General features: G+C 39.1%; 1 long non-coding RNA gene across 1 annotated transcript in view; it reads right to left on the bottom strand.

The window, feature by feature from the left end:
* The window catches only part of LOC120228693, an 89,720-nt gene that overhangs the window by 47,978 nt on the left and 29,588 nt on the right, over positions 1–12,154 (bottom strand). The gene's annotated exons all lie outside the window — the stretch shown is intronic.

Below are 12,154 nucleotides of genomic sequence, written 5' to 3'. Positions count from 1 at the left end.
TATGTTTCTGATTCATTTACACTTAACTCATCAAAATGTTTTGTAAGAGTTATTTGATGTCCCAGTCTTTTGAGCTTTTGTGAAGAAATGCTTTCTCCCCTTAGAAATAGAGACCTTTCAGAAAGTCTCTCTCTCTCTCTCTCCCTCTCCCTCTCTCTCTCTCTCTCTCTCTCTCTCTCTCTCACACACACACACACACACATAATCCCCAAAAGGTTCAAAGTCCCTTCAAACCTCAAGGCCCACAAGGTTCCAGTGGTTCTTCACTGAACCTGATGTGACTTTCATCTTCGTAGAAATCTGAGAGCTTTTGTTGAAGAGTCACAAAATTGCACAAAGATGGATGTCTAACCAGCAAAAACTACAAGACCAAGATATTTAAAATCCCAGAAGGAGAGAGGAGACATGTCAAGGTTGGTGAAAAGATGAGAGGAAGCTATAAGTCACACAGCAAAAACAGAGACAAAAAGAGTAAATGATCAATTTTCTGTATACAGAAGTTCAAAGATGAGGAAGACAGGAAAATTTGTACACATATATGTCACAGAGCCACAGAGCACATATATCAGAGCCTTCAGAATCCTGTTTTAGAAAACCAAATGCCTTGTCCATTTGGGAAGTGATCATGAGAACGTGTTACTAATTATTTAGATGTGACTATTTACTTGAACAATAACATTTCTTGCTATGGAACCTGCCAGTTTGCCTGCCTTCCTACTATCGCCAGAGTTGGTGCTACTCATGCATATTGCAATAGGTCCTTCAGTTTTCCTTTTGCATATCCACCACTGGACTCCTATGGATGCATTGTCAAAACCGCCATGTTCCACAATGTCAAAAAGAAGTGGGTATTTATAAACACAGATAACCAGAAATTGGGGCAGGTCACTGGGACTGTATATTTTGATCTTATAATACATGACACTGTTGCCAGTGAAATAAAGCCAATCTGTACAGTATCTTAGATCTCAAGTGCTTCGTTTGTAGAAGAGCCTACCTAAGATGCCATAAAAATGCTAAAAACTCAGGAAAACAATCAGGTATCCTGCAAGAACAAGACAGAATGAGGGTACTCTGATTGAGTGTTTAATGTGAACAGCAATCAGTGTGGGCCTTAGCTTTAACAAGTGTTGATTTTAAAACACCCAGAGAAAACTTGAGAATAATTTCCTGGGTTCATATTCTCAAAGGAAAGAAGGCCCAAGGGGGATAAATGAGAGAATCTTTAAAAAAGAAAAAAAAATCATGGCAACATAATCATTTATGTTTTCAAGGGGAAGTGACTGAAGGTGGAGACATCTAAAGAAAACTGTTTTTTTCTAGTTTTCTTTAGCAAGTTTAGGAATTATTTTTTTAAAAGGTTGGGAGTGATGGGAACAGGAGCCTATAAGTAAGCACAAGATGAAACAGTGGCTTAGGGAAGAATAAAGGAAGTTCCACACTTGCAAAAACCTGCTTATGAAAATATGGTAACAGCTATCCTGGAGTATAGGGGATAAGGGAATAAGGAACACTCCTATCTTGAAGCAAATCAGATAATGTTATCTAATGGCAGTCAGAAAACAGAATTATTCAACCCCATTATCTGCCCTGTAAGTTTGTTTGTATTCCCCAGCTAGAATTTGACTTCCTTAATAACACAGAGTGATCACTGTTCACTCCTTTGGATTCAAAGCAACTAACATAGTGCTTGTCTAATTCATGTTTACAAAATATTTTTGGAAGAAGACGGTGACAAGTCTAATTAAGAGAATGCTTAAACATGATGGTATCCAGCTCTGCTCCAGCACTAGCTCTCTCCAAATACACGTAATCCTCATCCAGCAACATGAGGACCATTCTACCTACCCGCTACTAAAACGAACAGGGCTATGTCTTAAGTCTGTTTGCCTGTTGTCATTTTGGGGGGAATCTATCACACACCTTATCTAGTTACTGCACCTTCTTTCCTTCCAGCCCCAGTTCCCTGCAGTGGGTGGACCATTAGTTAGTCTGCCTAGCCTTGACCACTCCTCCATCACTGTTGAGCACACTTCTCCATAACCATTTCTTACTTCCCATCTTGAATGATGTACCACTCCAGAACTGAATCAGTTATGCAGCCCCTACTGGGATATGTCTCGTAAGTGTCTACCCTTCCATAATACTACCTCTTCTAAGAGGCTCAGGTTCTGCTTCCTGTTTATTGCCAGACACTGTTGCCCCAGTTCTCCCAGCATGCTGTAATGCTGACTGCCTCACGAGAGCCCATGCTGGAAGAGGCTTATGAGGCAATGCCCGACAGCAGGAGCAGTCATATCGCTGCTCTCTAGGGGAGAGCTGCCTCCTGACCCAGAAAAATTACATCCAGGGCCATTGGGAAAGGGAATGGGCAATGTGCAATAGGTCAGGCCAGGTTCCCTTTCCCCCCCACACCCCTTTTCTAATTAGGGATACCAGAAGGCTCACACGGACAAATCGTGACTTAAGCAAGGCATTCAGAATTACAAAACTTCAGAATCAGCTGAGACCTTACAGAAGCAATGTTCAACATTCAGTTGGCTGTGAACTCCACTGAGAAGCTGATAGAAGCCAAGAACCCTATTTGCACAAGTTTATCCTGCAATTTCAGAGGCAGTCATATAATACATATTAAGAACCTTGCTTTAGCAGTCAAGGACCCTGACTGTAACCCTCTGCAGGTGATGAAAAATTAAGCATGTTTGAGTAGATGACATCTAAATTGCATTCAAATACTAAGATCTCAGGACTCTAATAAAATAGTAATAATAATAATAAATACTTTCTTAATGCCTGTCATATGCCAGGTTCTATCCTAAGTAGTTTATCTACATTGCTCTATTTAATTCTCAAAACAACCCTATGAATTTAGATAGGGTTTATCTAAATAAATTTAGATAGGGAGATTTATAATCTCCCAATAAGATGATAATACAGATAAGGAAATGGAGCCTTAGAAAGGTTAAGTAATGTATCCAGAGACACACAGTTATGTTTCAGAGGTAAGATCAAAACATGGATTTGTCTATCTCTGTGTCAGGCCAGGCAAGGTTATGACTTCCCAATTCCCAGTAACTTAACACTACAGAGATGTCTTTGCTCTTACATTAGATGCGCTTTACACCTCAGCAGGAGGGCTCTGCTTTTCTTAATCACTCGAGGTCCCAGCTAACAGAGCAAACAAAATTTTCGATGTTGCCCATCACTTTACATAAAAGAAAATGGAGATCTGAGGGTCTTAGGCAGCAATTCAAACGGCTAGAAACCCAGAAGTAACAGACATCTCTTCTGCTCACATCTCATTGGCCAGAAGGAGTCACATGTGCAAATGCAAGGGAAGCAGGAATTGGACTCTTACCAGGAGATGGAATCCTGAAAATATCTGGCAAGTGTGAAAATGTCTACCTGACCTCCAAAGCCCACGTATTAACAATGAATTCCATATACCTTCAACCTAAGGAATGAAATGTTAAGCTAAGAGGTGTAATTCGCTATGTTTTTCCATAATCATAATATAATCATAGAACAGGGCATAATCCACGCCAATGTCATTTCTCACCGTCTGGTTGTGTGCACCTCAAGTTTTATGTTACGATCTAATTGGAATGTTGGGATTGCACTCAATTCTATATACCTGCCCATGATCTGTCTTTAAAATGCAATATATTATAATACATATTTTAGTTTTAAGTAAAGCAATTTTAGAGATAACCAAATTTGAATCCTAATTCTTCTGATCCTTGTCCGTATTTTCTGGGGAAAACTCAAACAAACAAAACATTGGCTGTACTACCACAACGTGCATTAAAACAATGTTGTCAATTTCCTCTTTTATTTCCAAAGTAATTCTATTCTGGGAACTTAAATAGGGAGAATTCCCTGATTTTCATGTCTTCAAATGACTTTGTATGGGGCTTTATAGTCTGCAAAACACAGGCACTTTTCACATCAGTGATCTCATTTAAGCAGTCTTCATAGAGGCATTATCTTCTTTCTCCAGGAAGCCCCAATAGTTTTTTCAAAAGAAGAAGATGAAGAAGAAGAAACTAAACTAGACTACGGCTGATACAGCTGGAAATGGATGTTTGGACTGGGATTCAAGCCCTCTCATCTGGTCCCACAGTCTGTGCTCCTTCCTGTCATACCTCCCAAATCTTTGTGACAATTATCTTTAACTGCTGATAAAATCAGCCATGGCCCATCCTCTCTTTCTTGTAAGAATATCTAAGACAAAGGGTCCCTTATCCCAACATGACTCTGACCTATGAGTCTCCCACAGAGTAAGATGCACAAAGCTTCAAGGGGAAAATTGCAAAATTAACATCTATAAGACCATCCCTAGTCAGAGAGGTTTTCATTAGCCAGCAATAACAAAATAAATAAAGCCCTGAACAGAAATATGTTAGAGATGGGAGCACTAAGATGTATGCCACACCTATTATGAACCAAGCACCTAAATATTCTTTGTGTTAACAATGGTTGATATTTATGGAGGGCATTCTCTGGAAAAGTTGCGGGGCTAAGAACTAGCCATGAAATATTCTATTTTATCCTCACAACATATGGCAAGGGTGCTGGAGACTGACAGCCAACAACATACACAGTTGACAAGCAACTGAGCTGGGATTTGAACATAAAATGTTAAGCTCAAATACTTGCTGTTTTGGGATTCAGTGACCACAGCAAGCCTGGTACATGCAAATCATTATTTTCATTTCACGAATATAGGAATGGCACAGAAAGGTTAAGTAACTCTTTCAAAGCTGCACAGCCAGCAAGTGGCAAAACGAGAGTAAGCCCAGAGTCATGCCACATCAAAGGCTAGTTTCACAAGGTGCTAGAAAAGCAAGGGTCTTTGTCCGAAGAACTCTGTGCCTTTTAACAAACGGCCTCCCCACAAAGAGAAAACCACAGAGAGAGTCACCAAAGGATGTAGCACAGTACCAGAATTGCATTTGTACTCTGGCTGTCCATCTTACTGATGCCATGTATGGTGTAAAACTTTGAGCTTTATGATAGGAATTTCTGCTGTTTCCTGGATGCCTTTGGGGCACTTTCCATTAGAGACTCAAGCAACATTGTTCCACTGAGAAAGGCTCCAAGCGTCTGCAACTTCTCTTGAGTATTGTTCTTTTTCCCTAAGCCTGTTTGAGGCATTCATCTTCCAGCACTCCTTTAGACATCCTCAGACACTTCCCTCACTAGGGTCACCATAGAGCTAATATTCCCATGCATAAAGACAATGTGCACCCCACATTTTTAAGATTAAGTGTATCATGTTTGAAGGAATGTTCTGCCTACAGCTGTCCCTCTCTGTGCCTTTCATTTCACATTAGATGAAGTGAATAAAGACAGTAAGTCATTACTTTAGAATATTTATAGTAATCATCTTAATAACTGGTGAACTGTTGAGCAAGAGTGTTGAAACATTTTTCTGACTTAAAAATACTATCTACAGTGTTATGATGCTGCCCAAATCTCCCTCTTAGAAATGAGCATAATCTGGGAGATCATGCTCTTAGAGTAACGTGCAGTTGCAGAAACACAGCAAATAAAATCAGTGTCCTATCAGGCTCATGTGACAGAAAGATGTGCAGAGACACCCCATGGCCCACAGAACTGGGCAAAGAGTAACAGCAGACAAACAGCTCTGCTGCTTGGCTTACATCTTTCAGGAGGGAAAGGAAGAAAGTAGAACCAAGGATTGATTAAGAAACAATAAAAATTCACAATCATAAAAGTTGAGATGCTGTTTCCAGAATTAAAGTACTGGATTTAGGGGCTTCTTAAATAAGTGATTTAACATGTATTTAGAGGCCAATTTCTCATCGCCTAAAGATCCAGCCCATGTAAATGTCCCCTCTTAAAAAACACATTTTATGGACAACAGTAGCCAAAACAGCCTCTACTGGCTCCCTGCCTCTTTCTCCTCCTTCTCAAGGAGTTTCTCTCTGCTGATCTCCTCTAGGCCAAGAGAAGAAAGAAGTGATGTTGGTCTTCTGCTCCCTCCCCTGATCTGTTGGTCATCTCACTAAGGATCATTACCTCCAACTATGGATCTATAACTAAAAGATTAGAGAAATAAAGCAGAGAAATTCTTTGCTCAGGCTTTGTATTCAAGGGTGTTGACAAGAACAACCATCCAGCTGTAAAATTATGTAAACATCTCCTCCAGGTTGGAATACGGCCACCACTATTCCAACTCCCCAAACTGCCTCATTCCTACAGCTCAAACCACTAAAACCTTTCCTCAGGATCATTAGGCCTTTCCACCTTCTAGTAACTGAATTGTTAATGCCTCCATCTGGAGGAGAAAGGATGACTCCAGGACCCCACTGTAGCCTCTGCTCAATATCCATTACTAGCATATTTGCTTAGATTTTTTTGTGTGAACTGTGACCTGAGTATCACTGATGTCCCATGATGCATTAAACGTGTATTATACAGAAGAGCTCTGAGGGAATCCATTAAGTTTCTGAATCGTGCAGTTAGCAAAATCAGTTTCTTTACTAGAGAACACCTTGGAAATTTTGAATATTCTAATGGGTATTATGAATCTTCAGGAAGGATGCAGATATACAGAATTTCCCCAAGTTACTTGAAAACAAAACCTTTTTTTTCTAGAAACACTTAACACATCCACTCAGTCACCCAACAAACAGTTATTGAGTGCCTATTGTAAGTTCCATTCTTTGTGTCCTTCACGGAGCTCACACTCTAGCAAAAAAGGTAGATAATAAACAAACAGTATATACAGTATAACTCCTATGAAAAACTAAAGCAGAGTAAGGCAATATCTATAACAGAGCAATAGCTTGTAAGCATTCAGTTGGCAGTAAGGTCAACTTGAGAGGATGTAGCCAGAATGATTTTTAATGAAATCATTAGAATGGAGTGAGATGAAATGGGGTCAAATTGGAATGGAATAGGATATACTGGAGTGCATCTCCTGTAATAAACATAGGTATTGTTTTATGAATTTTTGTTGCACTCATCTGTATACATCATATGGGATCATGACACAAAATGCATTTCTTACTGTGGGTACCAGGCAAATGAGTTGAAAACCACTGGGGTAAGAGAACAAAGAATGACAGGTGAGTCTTATTTTAGACACAATTGCCGGAGAAAGCCTTTCTGAAGAGATGTCATTTGTGCAAAGAGCTAGACCTGAGTGAAATGAAAGAATGGAGTGTTCCAGACCAAGCTAACAGCAGTTGCAAAGTCACTGTGCTGGAAGCATGCTTGCAGCTTTGAGAGTCCCGTGAGACTGGAATTGAGTGAGCATACAGAAGAGTAGGGGAAATGGGTCACAGGGAAAGCCAAGAACCAGAGCATGAAGGTTTTGTGGATATGGGAACAACTTTAGAATCATATCTGGGCAAGACATGATCTGACTGTAGTTATAAGTGGAATGACCCAGGCCTATAGGAAGATTGACCATAGATGGACAAGAGTAAAATCTGTAAGATCCATGTGTTAGAGATATTGTCGGTCCCATCTCATAGGTCACAGGCATTCCCTAAAACCTCATATGGGAATCTTTGCCAAGATCACCCCTTCCTAAGGGGTGATTGAATGGCAAGAAGATTGTAAGGTAAGATGAGAAAAAGTATTCCTACCAGGCAGTAACTCAGGGATATCTGTACTAAAAAGATCCTGAGGCTTCCAACCGTACAGTAAACTCATAAATCTCCCAACCCACCCCCCTGCTATCAATATAAAGAGAGAATTTTCCATGTGACCACCCTCCAGCCATGTCTTAGTTCCTTCAGACCTGTTTGTGTTCTTTTTAACCTATTCCTTCCAGATAAAAGTGTTGGAGGAAGTGGGGGCAGGAGGCATCTCCATGGCAGTGTGACAGTAACAGATATTGCTGATGTGGACCTGATGCTCAGGTTTTATATGAGGTAGTGCTAACTCGCCAGGTGACTTTTAGAGACTTTTGTTCTATCTACCTTGTCTATGTGAAAAAATACACTATCTGGCATTGCTAAGTTTGAAAACCTAAATTTAGAACCATTTCAAATTTGCCTCTGATTCCAGGAAGAATGCCAGAGCGAACAAGAAATAAAGGGAGCTAGAGACATAGGATAAGAAGTTGAAAGAAAGAAACAAAGAAAGAAAAGAAAAGAAAAGAAAAGAATAGAATAGAAAAGAAAAGAAAAGAAAAGAAAAGAAAAGAAAAGAAAAGAAAAGAAAAGAAAAAGAAAGAAAGAAAGAGAGAGAGAAGAAAAAGAACTTGTCTAACTTGATAAAATGCATCAACCAATTTCCATTTGTTTTTCCTAAAGTGAAGTGCATTGCAGCTCAATGAGGCATTTAAATTTGCAAGAGGGAAGTGAATATTCATGAAGTTTATATTTTCCTGAAAGGTCTGTGTTTTAACTGTGCGGTGCAAGCAGTCAAACAGAATCATTTAAAAATCAGGTTTGAAAATCTGGGTTCCCTTCCAAGGGTTCAGTCTAGTGGGAATTTTTACTTCTGAGATACTGAGGAAAGCACTGGCAAACAGAGACTGCTAGGAAAGCAATGATAATATCTGCTGTTCCATAAACAAAGCAGTTATTGTACTGTAGGTAATTTAGCCGTCTGATGCAGGTGAGCGCCGCATGCTGTGTGCCACCATCCCCCTGTTGGGTACCATCTAAACTGTTCCATGCCTCAACATTGCTGCTGTATTAAATTGCCCATCAGACCAGCGAGAGAGAGAGAGAAGCCTCGTGTTCATAATAGGAAACACGTTCAGAGAAGTAGCTGGCATCAAGCTTAAGCATGGGTAAAAACAGGGGGAAGAAATGTCTGCGGAGGGGAGAGAGCTAATGTAGAAAGAGTTTTAGAACAGCAGGGAGAGTCACAGAAAAGAAGGGAGTGGGGAAAGTTCACTCATTAGATCTACATGGAGATCAAAGTCTCCCCCGTCTGATATGTACAAGCATTCTAGAGTTCTGTAACTACACGGAGTAGCATCAGTCGCATGGTCTCTGCCGTCACTACTGTGTGCACTTGCCTTCCTGAAACCCGCTGAGCAAAGATCTGGGAACACAAGTCCAGGGTAAAGAACTGAAGGAGAGAAGCTGCAGGGTGAGGCTTCCAGAGGGAGGGCAGGAAATCCAGGGCAAGGATGAGTCATTATTTCCACCAGTAGAGCCCATCTTGTGGATGGGCTGGGATTGGGAGCAGGGAGTTTGGAGGTAGCTTAAACAAAATATCTTCGGCACTTGTTATCCTGGGCTCTCACTTCACATCCTACCAATGCTATGTTAACAGGAAGAAAGTCTGTAGAGACAACCCAGACTCTGCAACTACCGAGCTGAGTAACCTTGGACAGAATATTCAGATCTTCACTTTACCTTCTGAATAATGGGAGTATCAAGTGTGCTTTATATTTCAAATATTAGTGAGGATTAAGAAGACAACATGTGGGGCACCTAGGTGGCTCAGTCGGTTAAGTGTCCAACTTCGACTCGGGTTATGATCTCACAATTTGTGGGTTCAAGCCCCGCGTGAGGCTCTGTGCTAACAGCTCAGACAGAGCCTGGAGCCTATTTCAGATTCTGTGTCTGCCTCTCCCCTGCTCACACTCTGTCTCTCTCTGCCTCACTCTCAAAAATAGATAAAGATTAAAAATTTTAATAAAAGAAGACAATATGCATGAGGACCTTGGCATAGCAGTGGCGCACACTAAGTACTCAATGGATATTCGTTTGTTGCTATCATCGAGACAATTCTTAACCAATACCTAAAATGTAGTCTGACAAAGTCCTAAGAAATCATTTTTACCCCAGAGTTGAGAGGAAATGCTGTTTGATAAAATGTTTGATTGAGTTTGGAACACAGGAAATTTCCCTGGTGCCTTCTCAATGGTTCACACATGTGTGTTCACATAAAGAACAAACGTTTATACCATGTCTATTTTGATCAAGGAACTGTGTGGGGCATCAGGAGGAAAAAAGATAATATGATAACATGACCCCTTCTCTTAAAAAAAAAAATCTTAAAAAGGAAATCAAATTAGTGAGAATATGAAATATATAGCAAATTTCTATCTGGAGAAGAACTGAAATGTGTTTTAGAATTTAAGCCTTAAGTTTTAACATAGCAGGCTTTTTTGGCTTAATTTCTTATTTTTGAAGTGATTTCTTAAACAAGAAAATTCTATTTTCTCATTCCTCGTGTTTGACTATATAGAAAAAAATGTACCTTTTCAAATGTCTGGTACTAAAGGATTATTTCCTTCCTTTAAAGATAATATTTTGGGTACACTCTATGTTGACTTCAAATACAAGCACAGATTCCACAGAGTCTCTACTTTGGTTCTTGTGGGATAAGTGTAGGGGACTGTGTGACTAGGAAAGCAAATTCTGAAAAATGAGAGTTTTATGGCCAAAGCTGAAAAGTTTTAATGAAAAATGAATCTTCTGAAGATGAGTGTTCATGAGAATTTGAAATAGTTTGAGTTGTCTATATGGCATTATCCTTACCTATGGTCTGTTTCTCTATTCATGTGTTTTTGTCATTACCTTACTCAGTATATGCCCCTTGTTGCCATGGTGCCAAAGGATCCTTCTAGAAAAGCCCTTATTGATGCGGATTAAAAGATTAACCTTGTAATTTGACCTCTTACCCAAAAGCTTGACCTGACATTTAATGTCAAAATTAAATATGGAAAAATTAAGAGAAAAAAAACTAAGGATTTCAAAAATATATTTAATGCTGTTAAAGTCTTTTTGATATCGTAAAGTGGTATCTGAAATTATTCAGAGCTAAGCCTTTTACTTGGGGAGAAAATAAATCTCATAGCCTCCCTCTTCCCATTCACTGGATTTGAAAATTTTAATGTGATGAGGAAGAAAGAAGCAAAAAGCCAAATTAATCCGTCAATTCAATTTTACCCCACTTATTTAAAAAAATGTATTGGAAAAGAAAATTGAAATGTTTTAAAGATGATTTTATTGATTATAATTACTAATAACGTCACTCTTCCATTATTTCACATTTCAGCATTTTTCAAAAATAAGTGATAATTAATAAAAGCTAAGGTCTTGGGGCGCCTGGGTGGCTTAGTCGGTTAAGTGTCCGACTTTCGCTTAGGTCATGATCTCGCGGTTCGTGGGTTCGAGCCCCGCGTCGGGCTCTGTGCTGACTGCCGGCTCAGAGCCTGGAGCCTGTTTCAGTCTGTGACTCCCTCTCTCTCTGACCCTCCCCTGCTCACGCTGTCTCTGTCTCTCTCTCCTAGAAATAAATAAAACATTAAAAAAAAAAAAAAAGGAAAAAAGAAAAGCTAAGGTCATTAAAGTTTGTCTTATTAATTATTTTTGTACTTGGAATAAAAGGATAAATATGGCCAGTATTTTCATCAAAAATATTCATATCTCTTATTTAAATATTTTCTCAATTCCTGTATTATAAGCATTGGCTCCTCAAAGCCTTGAGTATTGAAATGTCAGTGATTTGAATATCCTTGTATAAAAAAAGTATGAGTAAGGATTCTATATTTTGAAATACAGCTTTATTACTTTTCAATGTCTTCTAGAAGAGACCAATAACCTGACAAGGCAAATTTTTGGAAATTTGTTTTAAAGAATAATATTTATTTAAATAAACATAATTACTAATAAGTAAGACCATCAAAATATGAACTTCTTTTAAAAATAAAACTTATTCATAAAAACAGAGTTCTAAAACAGTGCAGAAATAGGTATGCTTACCCATAACACAGTTATAAAGCATTTCTGACATACTATTTAAGTGTTATTGTAATCCTGTGTGTAAGTTGACTTAATCATTTTAATGATGAAAAAAATGAAACTTCAAGCCGGCAAGTTTCTTAAGGTTTCACAAACAATGACTGCAGAGCTATGACTTAAAATAGGTTCTTACAGGGGCACTTTGATGGTTCAGTCAGTTAGGCATCTGACTTCGGCTCAGGTCATGATCTCACGCTTCATGGGTTTGATCCCCATGTCAGGCTCTGTGCTGACAACTCAGAGGCTGGAGCCTGCTTTGGATTCTGTGTCCTCTCTCTCTGCTCCTTCCCTGCTCACACTCTGTCTCTCTCTTTCTCTCGAAAATAAACATTAAAATTTTTTAAAAAAATTTTTTTAAATAGGTTCTTACATTCTGTTAAAAGGAAACAACAAGTCCAACTAGT

This window comes from Hyaena hyaena, unplaced genomic scaffold, assembly GCF_003009895.1.
Source record: "Hyaena hyaena isolate Hyena2069 unplaced genomic scaffold, ASM300989v1 scaffold_26, whole genome shotgun sequence".
NCBI classification, from domain to species: domain Eukaryota; kingdom Metazoa; phylum Chordata; class Mammalia; order Carnivora; family Hyaenidae; genus Hyaena; species Hyaena hyaena.
This window is presented reverse-complemented; position numbering and strand designations above follow the sequence as displayed.